Raw genomic sequence first — 13,563 nt, 5'->3', positions numbered from 1 at the left:
TACTCGACCCCAGTCCCGAGGGCTGCCATAAGCACCAAGGCCCCACCAGAGAAAGGCCTCCCTCGACACCACCCTGCAACCTACACCAGTTGATCTATCACACGACCATGGCCCTGCTCCTCTCTCGATAGCACACACCTGATTGGACACCTCCCACACCTGGACAACACCTGCAACTACCTGGTCTCCTGTAGTCCAACTCCTATTCCTGTGTACTGATACTGTGTTTGTTCTATAACATTTGTACTGTGTCCTGCATTTGTATCTTCTGTGGTAATATACTGCACGTGTAAGATTGGCTAGCCTGTGTTTCAGTCCTGTTCCTTTGGTTGCATGCTCTAGACTCAGTCCTGAAAAGAACCCAAGTCAGTAACTCGTACTCAGAGGGCAAGAAGTTGGGCCCTGAGTGCGCAGCATAACACTGGTGGCTAGCAGTGGTTCTTGATCTGGTCAGAGAACAACGAGGAACAAAAGGGAAAGTTAACAAAATGGCACCCAAACTACACATACAATTGCCAGGTTTCGACCCTGAACTGTGTGACATACACTCGAACATGTGCATGATCAAATCATTATTAGACATAGGATTTGAGCATAACAGAGAGAAAATTGCAGTAACCCTACCCTACCTGGGAAAAGCAGTCTCGAGCATCGTTATGAAGATCATCCATGACCTGACATGGCCACGGTTCAAACAAATCGTGACCCAAGGGGTCATGCCATCATTAGGGAAAACCGTTTTTTTTTTTTTAATGCGAGGAAGAAGGAACCAAAGGCCATGAGCCTGCAATAATGGTTCCCTCCATGAGAAAAACAAAATACAAGATAGAGCCAAATTCAAGATCCGATCATTTCGAGATGCCTGGACACACTGCATTTGAAAGACTGGAGATCATAAGAAGCAGGAAATACAGACAGAGGGAGACAGTTCCAGAGCTGATCTGATGCATAAATGAAGGAAGGGGAGTAACGTTTAACTCTTGCATTAGAGAGTTGGACAGAAAAGGGATGAGAGTTTGCTGCTACACGGGTGCTTCGCGCCCATTGTAGAGGTGGAAGAATGCATGCAGACACTTCAGAGGAGCAGTGACCATTGAAGTGGCGATAGAAAAGACATAAAGATGCAACAGTGCGGCGAAGAGACAGAGGTTGAAGGGAGTCAGTAAGACGAGGAGGGTTAATGAAACGAAAAGCCTTTGACTCCACCCTATTGAGAAGAGCTGTATGTGGGGAGCCTCCCCACACATGAGAGTTGTACTCCACACAGGGGCAGATAAAACCCCTGTATAGAGTCAACAATTGTGCAGGGGTAAAGAAGGAATGGAGTCGGTTTAATCCTTACACCGCGGGCTTGTTTACCAATGTTTTGCGTGTCCCGCGGGGTTATTCGGGCTCCGACAGACTCTCAAAAAATATTTGCCAAAAATCAGTTATTAGTCCTAGAATATTAAAATTATATATGGATGTGGCACATACCTTCAGCTTTCTCCTGGGATGTTTGTTGAGCCTTCGTCGATTACCGTAGGACTTGTGGAGACCTCTGAAGTTGGGTAACAAAGTCTCCACTTTACACTTCCCAACAACCCGTAATATGATTACCACAACCAGATATTATCACTATAAACACTATTCTATGATTATCAAGTATTTTGGGATCCATTCTCCAGAAAAAAACCACTGGGAAAGCAATGAAAATTACGAGCGTGTGTGACCTTTCCACTTGCGCTAGTTCGCTGTTGGTATTCTGTCATTTATTATTCATAAAACCCCTCACACTTTATATTTCTATTATTATATAACATATATATCTGGAGTCTTTATCCAAAAGTTTCCTTCAGTAGTATTAGTTTATTGTTACTGAAGTCATTCAATTTTCCATTCAGTAAAATACGTAGAGAGCCACGGATTCACTTTCACTGTTATAACCTCAAGTATTTGTAATCATATTCTTATATTACTAATTACTTACATTTCTATTTACATTTTCTATTGTATTTTCAATATTTGCACTTCTATTTTACTTACACTATGTTATTCACTGTCACTTTCAGTAACATAAAACTATATTACACTGTTCAGTCATATATACTGCACATCCATTGCTTTCACTTGCTATTTACACATTATTTACACATTATTTTCCTTTCCCACTTGCACTTTTAGAACTGCTTCTGGCTGTGGTAATCAAAGAAGCAGGTAACACAGAGGGAACCTGGCACTCAGTGCACTGCCAAGAGGTGCGTTTGTGCTCAGGTGTGCATCGTGTGGTATGTGCACACACCTGGCACCTGCGGATCGCAGCCTTCCTCTTGCCTGTGGCAGGCAGTTGCACCAGTCTGTGCCGATCCATGTACGCCCTCTGCTCAAGTCTGTCGGGAAGTGTTACTGGATGGCCCCGTGGAGTTGCTGCTGTCACCCTACCATATCTTTCAAGCAGCTGCTGAACACAAGTCCTGGCGAACAACCTCAGGGAGAAGGACTTGGGTGGCTTGACCTTCATCTTGTGCAGGATGAAGGCGTTCAGCATCGTCTTGTCTATGAGATGCAGAAAAACTTTCCTGTACCACCTAGTATTCTTCCTGAGGCAGTCGATCTCTCCAATCATCATGTCAGACTTGTCCACCAGCCACATGTTGATATTGTAGTCTAAGACAGCATCAGGTTTCCTCACAGGTTCGCTTGTCCTACGGTCGACCTTCCCACTGTCTGTCACTTCCCCCTTCTGTACGGTGGTGAGCATGTGCGCGACCCTCTTGTCATGCCACCGTATTGCCAGCATCTTCTCAGAGTTGCATAGGTGCACGTCTCCTCGCTGCGCGGTTCCTGCCTCTGGGAATTTAGGGAAGTGGGCACGATTACTCTTGACAGTGCCACAGGAGCCGATGCCGTGCTCTGAAAGGTATTTGGCAAGTTTCGGTGCTGTATAATAGTTGTCTGTATACAGCACATGATTCCTACCAAAATACCTTTCAAGGAGCACTTTCACTACACAGCCTGAGAAGCCAAGGGGGTGTGTTTTATCACGATCGACAGTGCTGGCTGAATTAATGACGAAGTCAAGGATGTACCCCGTCTTACAGTCGCACAGTACAAAGAACTTGATTCCAAAGCGATGGCGTTTGTTTGGAATGTACTGCACAAACCTAAGAAGTCCTCTGAACAAAACCAAGGATTCGTCAATGACAACCTTCTGAAAGGGGTAGAAGAATGTCATAAACTTATCCTTCATTCTGCTCAGAATCTCGTGGATCTTCCAGAGTGGGTCGGTTTGGGAAGGTACATCAATGTCGGCAAATTGCAGGTTTCCCATGATGTTCCGGAAGCGATCTCTGGCCATGTACTTATTGAAGGTGGGTGAGGGTAGTAAGGGGTCCATGGACCAGTATTCTTCCAACTCATGCTTCTTTGAGTGTGGCATGAGAAGCATTAGGGCGAAGAACACATACAGCTCCTGCACTCCCAGCATGGACCACTGTTGCATCTTGGCTGCACCTGTACCACTTGCAGCACGTTGTGATTCATACCTGTTGGTCTCATCACATATGTGCTGCATGACTTCGTCATCGAGGAAGGCCAAAAGGAAGTCCACACACTCAGCATCCTCGTCAAGAGTGAAGGCAGGCTGTCCTCCTGAGGAACTCTCGTCAAAATGGAGATGTTCAGGGACAAAATCGGACCCTTCTATCCATGCGAAGGCATCCAGGATTCCCTGTCGTGGCAGTGTAGGGTGGGTGAGGGTGGAGGGTGGCTGTGAGGCAGATTTATCAGGTTCAAGGTCACTCGCACTGACCCTGGGTTGCCGTACAGCACTAGCAGCCCTTACTCTACTAGCAACTCTACTTTTACGGGTCAGGGATTTACCTCTTCCTCTATGGCCTGCCTTCACTGTTGATGCTGGTGGTGACTCCAACGAAGACTCCGGAGAAAATTCAGCAGAAGAAGAAGAAGAAATGAGTGAAGTGGGGCTTGGGGAACGGGGAGGTGAATCAACTCGGGACTCATGGCGGGCTGGGTCACACGGGGCTATTGTTCCGGGGCTAACCCGCCGCCTTTTCATTCCCTTCCCAAATTTCTTCTCTTGCTGCACTAATGGCTCCTTTCCCTTGGAGCTAGGGATAACTTGGGACACTGAAGCACTCGTACTAGTAGTTTTTGGCACGATTTCCTCACCTGGCTCATCACACGAATCCCCCGAAGGGTCAAAGTCACTATCCATCATCACCATTGATAATTCGGCTAGTTCACGTTCCACTGCAGAGTCACTTAGTCCTTTCCTGCTTCCCCCATGAATTTTTCTGGGTGTAGAGGTCACGGGGCCCTTTGCAATGGGCGCAGAAGCGGCAGAAATGGCGGGGCGCGAGTGTGACATGCTTTAACCACAGAGGAGGACAAGGAACTAAATGGCGCGGCTTATCTGAGAAGGCAAGGGTTGACAGTGACAATGGGGCTGACAGCTGCTAACTTACATGCTAATAAATTATTGGTAGAAAATCTCGGCAATACATAAAGAAATAGGTAGTTCCAGGTGAATGTAAATGTCACTTAGGCTTCTCCATTCCTTTCTGATATATATTTTTATTACAGAAATAGATAACAAGGCATAATTCAAAGGGGAAATTACCGTGGGAATGTAGCGAATGAATGCATGTGAGGTGTTGTCAGGTGATAATTAGCCAATTCCTGGTGTATACCGCTATCACTTACCTTATTATTTTTTGGAATATATTATTTTGTATAAGTATAGGGCATAGAGCTTATTTCAACGGATGAAATCTGTGGAAAAATCCAGGGGAAAGTTGCTTAGCACAGCACGGCCGGGGAGGTGAGAGGACAGGGTAATGGAGGGGAGGTAGGGAGGGGAGTCAGGAACGGGGGAAAATGGCTAAAATGTCAACAATGGATGGGAGTACAGATGAGATTTGGAGTGCTGACTAGTGTTGGACATTGGCAGTACTGATAGATGATACAAGCCACCACTTGAAAGCCCGGGATAATTCAAAATAACACAGAATCACAAAAGTGACGCCCCCCGGTATGATCCATTGCGCCCGAGCGTCACGAACGTGATGCCCCGTGGTTAAGGGGTTAACAAACCTAATCTCTTGGAAGCAGATTTTACAAGAGATGTAATATGATCTTTCCAAGATAAGTCCCGAGTAAATGAAACCCCAAGCATGTTCAAGGATGATGCAGGATTAAGCTGAATATTATTAAACATTAGTGGGTATACCTGTGGAAGATTTTGTCGGGAGGATATGTGTAAGAACTGAGTCTTAGATGCATTAAAAACAACCAGATTATTTTTACCCCAGTCAGAGATACGAGCCAAGTCAGACATTAGGTGTGCCATAGCTTAATACCTTGTTGAAATAACTGCTAAGATGGATATTGCGGGAACCGAATGGAAAGGTGAAGGGTGGAGTCATCAGCGTATGAGTGGATAGGGTTAGATGTACAGCTTAGAAGGTCATTGATGAATAAAAGGAAGAGTTGGTGATAGGACAGACCCCTGAGGAACACCAGTGTTGATAGATCTAGGAGAAAAGCAATGGCCATCTACAACAGCTGCTATAGAATGACCAGAAAGGAAGCTAGCGATGAAGGGACAGATAGAGGGATAGAAACTGTAAGAGGGCACTTTGGAAATTAAAGATTTATGCCAGACTCGATCGAAAGCCTTTGAGATGTCACGTGCAATGGCAAAGCTTTCGCCAAAGTCCCGAAAAGAGGATGACTAGGAGTCTGAAAGGTAAGTGAGAAGATTGCCAGTGGAGCATCCATGACGGAACGCGTACTGATGATCAGAAAGAAGGTTGTGATAGGATAGATACCTTATAATTTTTCTATTAAGAATTGACTCGAAAACTTTTGAAATACAGGATATTAAAGCGATTGGATGATAGAGAGATAGGAATGGTCATCCTTGTTTGGGACTGGCTGAATGAGAGCAAACTTCCAGCAAGAAGGAAAGGTACAAGATGATAGACATAGGCAAAAGAGCTTACCTAGGCAGGGTGTAAGCACAGAAACACAGTGCTTGAGAACAACAGGAGGGACTCATCAGGCCCATATGCCTTGTTAGTATTGAGGCCAGTGATGGCAGAAAGTACATCAGCTGAAGACATTTTAATGTCAGCCATGAGGAAGTCAGAGGAGGGAAGTGATGGAGGAACAGCACCGGAATCGTCTAAGGTGGAATTGGAGGAGAAAGGCTGAGCAAAGAGATCTGCTTTATCAGTAGAAGAAATAGCTACAAAACCATCAGAGTAGAAAAGAGGAGGGAAGAATGATGAGGTAAAGTTGATAGAAAGGTTTTTGGCAAGGTGCCAGAAGGAGCGGGAAGAACTGGAGTTGGAGAGTTGAGAGCATTTAGTACGAATGAATTTTTTTTTAGCAGAGCATAGAACAGACTTAGCATGATTCCGGGCAGAAACGTAAAGATGATGTGATTCAGGGGTGGGTTGGCTCCGGTACCTTTTGTAGGCCCTCTCCTTGTTGCAGACAACATTAGAACATGCCTGATTAAACCAAGGCTTTCTTGCTTTAGACAAAGGATACAAGAAAGAAATGTATGCTTCCATGCCCGAGAGAATAACCTCTGTAATGCGTAAGGCACACTCAGAAGGCTCCCGGACATGGAAGCAATAATCATTCCACGGAAAATCAAAGAAGTATTGCCTGAGGGCCTCCCAATCCGCAGCTCCAAAGTGCCACAGATGACGTTTCTTTGGAGGGTCCACAGGCTGTACTGGAGTAATAGGACTGGTTAAGGTGATAAGGTTGTGATCGAAGGAGCCCAATGGAGAGAAAAGATTATCAGTGCAAGCAGAAGGATTAGTTGTAAGGAAAAGGTTAAGTATGTTGGAGCTCTCTCCTAGGCGGTCTGGGATATGGGTAGGGTGATGTACAAGCTGCTCTAGGTCATTAAGGATAGAAAAGATGTAGGCTCATTCACCAGGTGGATCAGTGAAAGGAGACAGCCAAAGGTGGTGGTGGATATTGAAATCTCCTAGAATGGAGATTTCAGAGAAAGGAGAAATGGGTAGAATGTGTTCCATCGTAGAAATAAGGTAGCTGAAGAATTTTTGATAGTAAAATTAAGGGATAAGTAAACAACGCAGATATATTTAGTCAGAGAATGACAGGAAAGCCGAAGCCAGAGTGTAGAGAATTCAGAAGAATCGAGTTCTGGAACACGAGAGCACGATAAGCCGTTGCGTATATATACACAACATCCACCTTTGGCTTTGAAATGAGTATAGAGAAAGTAGGAGGATACAGAAAAGGGTTCGCTGTCAGTTGACTCAGATAGCTGAGTCTCAGTTAGTAAGAGAATATGAGGTTTAGAGGAGGAGAGGTGGTGCTCAGCAGAGCAAAATTTAGAGGAAAGGCCGCGAATGTTGCAGAAATGAATACAAAGTGAGTCAGACAGTGGTTCCAGGCAGCTCAAGTCGTCACCGGGAGAGGAGCGGAAGGTGGGGGCATTAATGTTCCCCCCCCTGGGGTCTCCGAGGCTGAGTGTTGAGTAGCCATGATTTTTTTTGGGGGTGGAAATGGAAGTGTAGTGTGTACTGTGCATGTAGTTTGGTGTAGATAGTTAGAGAAGTTTTTACTGGAGAGCATGCTGACCTACCCTCTGTGTTACTGAGACACAGAAAAAGTTCAGCGAAGGGGGATGGTCAGGAACTAGTCCTGAGGGCTGATGAAATGGGAGCTCCAGCTCTCCTTGTCACCAGCATTCCATCCACCTCGGGAGTACTGCCCTACTTGACTGGTGCTACAGTCTACTCCTGACCTACAGTCTACTCCCAGCTCAACGCCCTCATCTACGATGGCAACCTGGACGACACCTTCATCCAGGCCGGGCGACTTGTCACCGCTGCTTACCCTGAGGCTAAAGCAGCCACCCGGGAACAACACACCCTCACTACCCTATTGAGGATCCTCCCCAGTACCATCAGAGAATACTTCATGATCCATGACCCGACGGGAGACCTCAATAAGGACACATCCACAGCTGGTCAGGCTCCCTTATTGCCTCCACTGCCACCCACGCAGCACGCATCGGGCGCTGGTCAGCAGAGTCCCCACTTGCAAACCACCACAGGCCTTACCCAAATGTCCCCCTGCTAGCACTGTTCGCCTGAGCACCACTCTCACCATGCCAAGGGCACTCCCCACAAAGAGGGGGCCCCACCCCCTAAGGAGTACACCACCAACCTCATATCCATCAACCCTTGTAGGAGTTCTCCACCTGATAGTCATCGATGCCCTATGCATGGCAGATACGGGAACAACTGAAAGTTGCCTGGCATAGATCAACCACCCAGGGGCGCCAAAAGTTTCCTCCATACAGTGATGACTGTACTGAGGAAAAGATGCACCCACTTCTGACTACTCTGCTCCACTGGGGAAACAGAGCTCGGTGAGGAAGACGCCCAACAACAGCTGGGATTTTAGACTGCCCATGTACCTCCTCACAGTGGCAGGGGCCACTCTCACAAAAATATGGCCCCGCAGTCTACGACAAGATGAAAGACTGGAGTGGGGGATGAAAGCGCAGGGGGCTACTGGTCGATACAGCAGCCAGATCCTGCCTGTATCACCAATTCTACTCCCACCATGCCTCAGCTTTCGACCCACTCCTCCCCACTTCAGCTCACCTCGTAGATGGGGGTGGATGGCCCCCTGCCTGTACTTGGGGAAACCTGGGCCATATGTGCCGACACCCATCAGAATGTGTCTGTCCAGCACCAGTTCATCATATTCGACTCACCCTGCTGTGCCTACGATGGCTACTTAGGACTGGACCTCCTGCAGAAGTTATGCACCAGGACCGATTGCCACAAGCAGTGCCTCCATTTTCAGAAGTCTCCAGACCCTACCCCCAAGCCACACTGCATGTGCACACCCACCCCTTTTCCCTCAGCCCACTCTTCCCCTGCCATGTCCTCCATCTTACTCCCTATGATCCCTAACCCTCCTGCCTCCCCGTGCACCATCTTCCCTGCCACCATCGCCTCCACCCTTACTATTCTCCCCCAGCACGAGGCCTGACTCCACCTGCACTGGCCCACCAGAACCTGCCTCATCCTGTTCTCTCCAAACCTACCTTTGGGAGTCACATCTCTCTTCTGCTTACTGTCTCCCACCTTCCTCCCCTCCTCACCTTGGTGGCAGTATACACTCGCCAACATCTCCACCACCACCCTCACCCCCTCCCCAAAGGTGAGATTGGGGTGAGTCGGTGATATGGGGGGAAAACCAAGGCCGACCTGCACCTCACCCCTCCTTCTCCCCCCATCACCCTCTACCTGGAACACACGCTCACCACCACACCAAGCTGACAACCTCTAATGAGTCCCTCCTGGACTTCTCAAGACCTCTTCTCATCAGGACTGGTGGACTCCGGCCACAGCCCCAAATACCTGGGAAGCACTCACACGAGATCCACACCACAGGGCCACCTAATTTGCCAAACATCTCGAAGAAAAAAAAAAAGTAATGGGCTGAGGAAGACCGGCAGGTCCAGGGAGAGTATGCTTAATGCCGGCATCATATCCCCACCCACCAGCTCCCTTGGTCCTCTCCAATCATCTTGATTAAAAAGAAAGATACAGCACACATGCGATTCTATGTGGACTATTGGGTGACTGAATGACATAACCACCGGAGTGGATTTGCCATACTCCCTACCCAGGATAGATGATTCTCTCAACTCCCTGTACGGAGCATCCTGGTTCTCCACTCCTTGACCTCCAGTCAGAATACTTGGCAGGGTCCCGGTACACCCAGAAGACAGACGCAGGAACGGAAAACATTTTGAGTTCAACGTCCTCCCCTTTGGACTGAGCAATGCCCCTGCTATATTTCCTCCCAAACTAATGAAATCAGTTCTCAGCGGCTTCACTCAGGAAATATGCCTGAAGCATAGCCTCGATCTGATTTCATCATTTTTCAGCTGGACATGGGCCGACCATCTCCAGCGTCTTAAACTAAGTTTTCACCAGAATCTGGACAGGGCAGGGTTCAAGCTTCAGGTCATCAAAATGCATCCTGGCTGCACGGTCCATCTCCTTCCTGGGACGCGTCATCTCCATGGAAGGCATAGCACCTGACCTCGACAAGCTTGTGTGCTATCGCAAAACCTCCCTACCCCAAGATGTCCACGAAGTCCGTGCCTTCTGATCAGCCTGACGTCCTACTACCGGTGCTTCATAAAGCCAGGATTCACCAACATTGCAAAGAGACACTGCATGACATGACGAGAAAGGGCGAACTCTTTTACCTGGATCGAAGCACCATATTCAAGCTTTTCACCAAACCTATCACAATTACCCCGATCATCGCTGCTCTCCTGACTACACTCTGCCCTTTTGCCTATACACCGACGTATCCCCGTTGGCAATTGGTGCCGTCCTCACCCAAGTTCAAGAGGGATGGGAACACAACATCTCCTGCACCAGGCTTACCCTCAACCAGGCAGAGAAAAACTACGCCGCCACCAAACGGCAATGCCCGGACATCATCTGGGTCTTGGACCACTTCCGTGCCTACCTGTCAGGCATCCACGTCACCATAATTATGGACCACCAGTCCCTTCAATGGCTGTGCCAATCTGAGACCCACAACGCTGAACTGATTAGGTGGAGAGAAACACTCGAAGAATTCAGCTTCAACCTAGCATACTGGCCCGGCAAATTACACAAGAATGCCGACGCCTTATCCCAGGTACCCATCAATGTCATCAGTGCCGCCACCAGCCTCCTACAACAATGGCAGGACAAGGATCACCCTGGCTGGATTCCATCCCAAGTATTTTCCAAGCTCTCCCGGCATGGCGACCACCTTTTCACGCACATATGGCACTCAACCCAGACACCGCCCTTGACACAATGACCCTCCTACACTCGGACAACGGCATACATCTCGGGACCAACAAAACTACTACAGGTTTTCAACAACATGTATTGGACACCAGGCCTCTCTTACTTAGCCAAACAAGTCATTCAGGCCTGCTGTGCTTATGCCCTCGGTAAGGATGCCACATGGACACCCGGCCCTTCAGGAAATATCACTGCCCATAAGCCGTGGCAACTCTTGTCTGTGGACGTAGTCGAACCCCTACCAAGTAATTCAGGCTACAAATACATCATCACTTTTGTACACACGAATAATTTTGGATCTTGTTTATTTGGCCTATCCTAATAAAATTTATGTTTAGATCTTTTTCTTACGCAGGTAAGAACAGTATATACTGAATTAGAGAGAATTTTCACAGATGGAAAATACTAAGGCGAATGAAATTATTTGACTTGCCTAAACATTAAGCCGCGGCGTCCCGTTGACGTACTTCCACGTCCTCACGTTTTGTCACTGCCAATCCCGTTGACGTACTTCAACGTCCTGCAATTGCAAGGTTCATAATTTCCACAATTTTCAAAATTCGCGCTAGATTTTCGATCTCGACTCCACCTAACGGCCTCCCCCACCTGCCGCCAGGCGGGCAGCATCCCAGACCCCTGAGCATGACCTGCACTTGCCCTTGTCTCGTCACTCACCTGTTAGCAGTGACCCAGGGTCAAGACATGGTGCGTAAAGGTGCTCTACAGACGACAAAATACAATCCGCCTCCTGGATGCCTTCACTGGAGATAGTGATTCTCCACTTGGATGATGATGTGGTGGATCGAGATTTATGTGCAGCCTGAGGAGGAAATAACAAGCAGTGATGAGGAGGTCCCTTCGCCCCTGAAAAGCGGCGATGTCACGCATCGCAAGGCACAGGGAAGGCCAGCCTGCACCCAAAACACCTGCATGGACCTCTCTCCATCCCCTAGAGAGAGATTCTGATAAGGACGAGGATGAGGACGATGACTTACTGCCAGACGCGCGGCTTAGGACGTGATGCGTTGCCTCCGTGGTTGGGGAAGGAAAAATCTCACCCCGAGGATCAGAAGGTGGGGCGAGGAAGGCAACAAAGTATGGCCTAGTGTTTTGTCTGGGGAAGGTGAAAGTGGTGTGGTGGGAGTCGGGGTGAAAGGGAAAGTGGTGTGAGGGAGGCAGCACGAAAGCAAGTGCTGCACGTAGGCCTAGGGGGAGAGGAGGTGGGAGCCACTCCCCCAGCACATCTTTCGCCATACACATATCCCCAAACTTCCTCCACACAGCCCCAGGATGTGGGGAAAGGAAGGAAAAGGAAGGGAAAGGGTAAAGGAAAAGGGAGAGGGAAGAGAAGTGCGAGTGATTTAGAAAGGCGCCTCGCTCTCCACCTCCCACCACCACCAGTGTTGCATTGTGCTTTCAGCCAAGTGTTTCAGAGAGTACCATAACCTTCCTACAATTCGTTTGAAACTGTGTGATGGATGGCGATATGACGCTCATTATAATGGTAAGGCCAGTCAGTATGTGCTAAGTCTTATATAAACTTGAAACGGGTGTAATGTTTGTGCAGGAAAGTAATGTATAAGTTGAGAAATAGTGTAAGTTGAACGAAGTGGATATGAAAAACTACACCACTGTATAAATCTACAGAAAATATGACGCTCAGTATAACACTCTGGTCAGTAAAATATGTGATAGCAAGAATATAAAGCGGAAACGGGTGTAATGTTAGCAGGCATGAATAAAACGCGATAAGTTGAAAAATAGTGTAAGTTGTAATAATTGATGTCACTTAAAGCACACCCACTGTGTAAATCTGCAGAAAATATTACGCTCTTGTAGAAACATTCTGGTCAGTAAGTATGTGATAGGAATTATATAAAGTGGAAAAGGTTGTAATGTTAGTAGTAAGGTAATTCTATAAGTTGAATACTAGTGTAAGATGAAACCAATGATATCGCGATAACACTCACTGTGTAAGTACGCGATAATATGACGCTCAGTAGAATCGTAAGGTCTGAAATTATGTGATATCAATTATATCAAGTGTAAACTTGTGCAATGTTAGTGGAGAATTATTATATAAGTACAAAATAGATTGTAAGTTGAAAATAGTGGAACAGTAGCTGACATCACCGAGTGGTGTTATTATGCGCTATTATTAAGCTAAATATTTACGTAAGGCCTGGAAACTATCTCAAAACAGTTCTCTAAAGTTGAAAAGTGTATAATGTTATTAGGAAAGTATTATGTAAGTAGAAAAAACACAATACGAGTTGAAACAACAAACAGCGTAGTAGTTCACTCAACTACGTAAATAAGCGCTAATATATACGCTAAATGTTATCGGAAAAGGCCTGTGAATACGTAAAAACAGTTCAATAAAAATGTAAAAAATGTGGTATAATGTTATTGTAGAAGTATTATGTAAGTAGAAAAAATGATATGTATCATGATTCTGGCAATGTTAGCGATTCATCATGACCAGTCTGCCCGATTTCTTGCTCGTTTCGCACGATGGTACAATGCTTATTTCAGCTCTATTTTTGTATAAAATCCAATTTACTCTTTTATCACATGTTTTTATGTTTGTAATAAATACATATCTACTTACTTTCATTGGTTTCCCAGACTTATAATACTATAGAAAACGTTAGAGGCTCAGGCCACCTACAGAGAA

Source organism: Coenobita brevimanus, chromosome 40 (genome assembly GCF_032717465.1).
Source record: "Coenobita brevimanus isolate Jiangsu-jjx chromosome 40, ASM3271746v2, whole genome shotgun sequence".
Taxonomy (NCBI): Eukaryota; Metazoa; Arthropoda; class Malacostraca; order Decapoda; family Coenobitidae; genus Coenobita; species Coenobita brevimanus.
Note: the sequence above shows the minus strand (reverse complement) of the source record.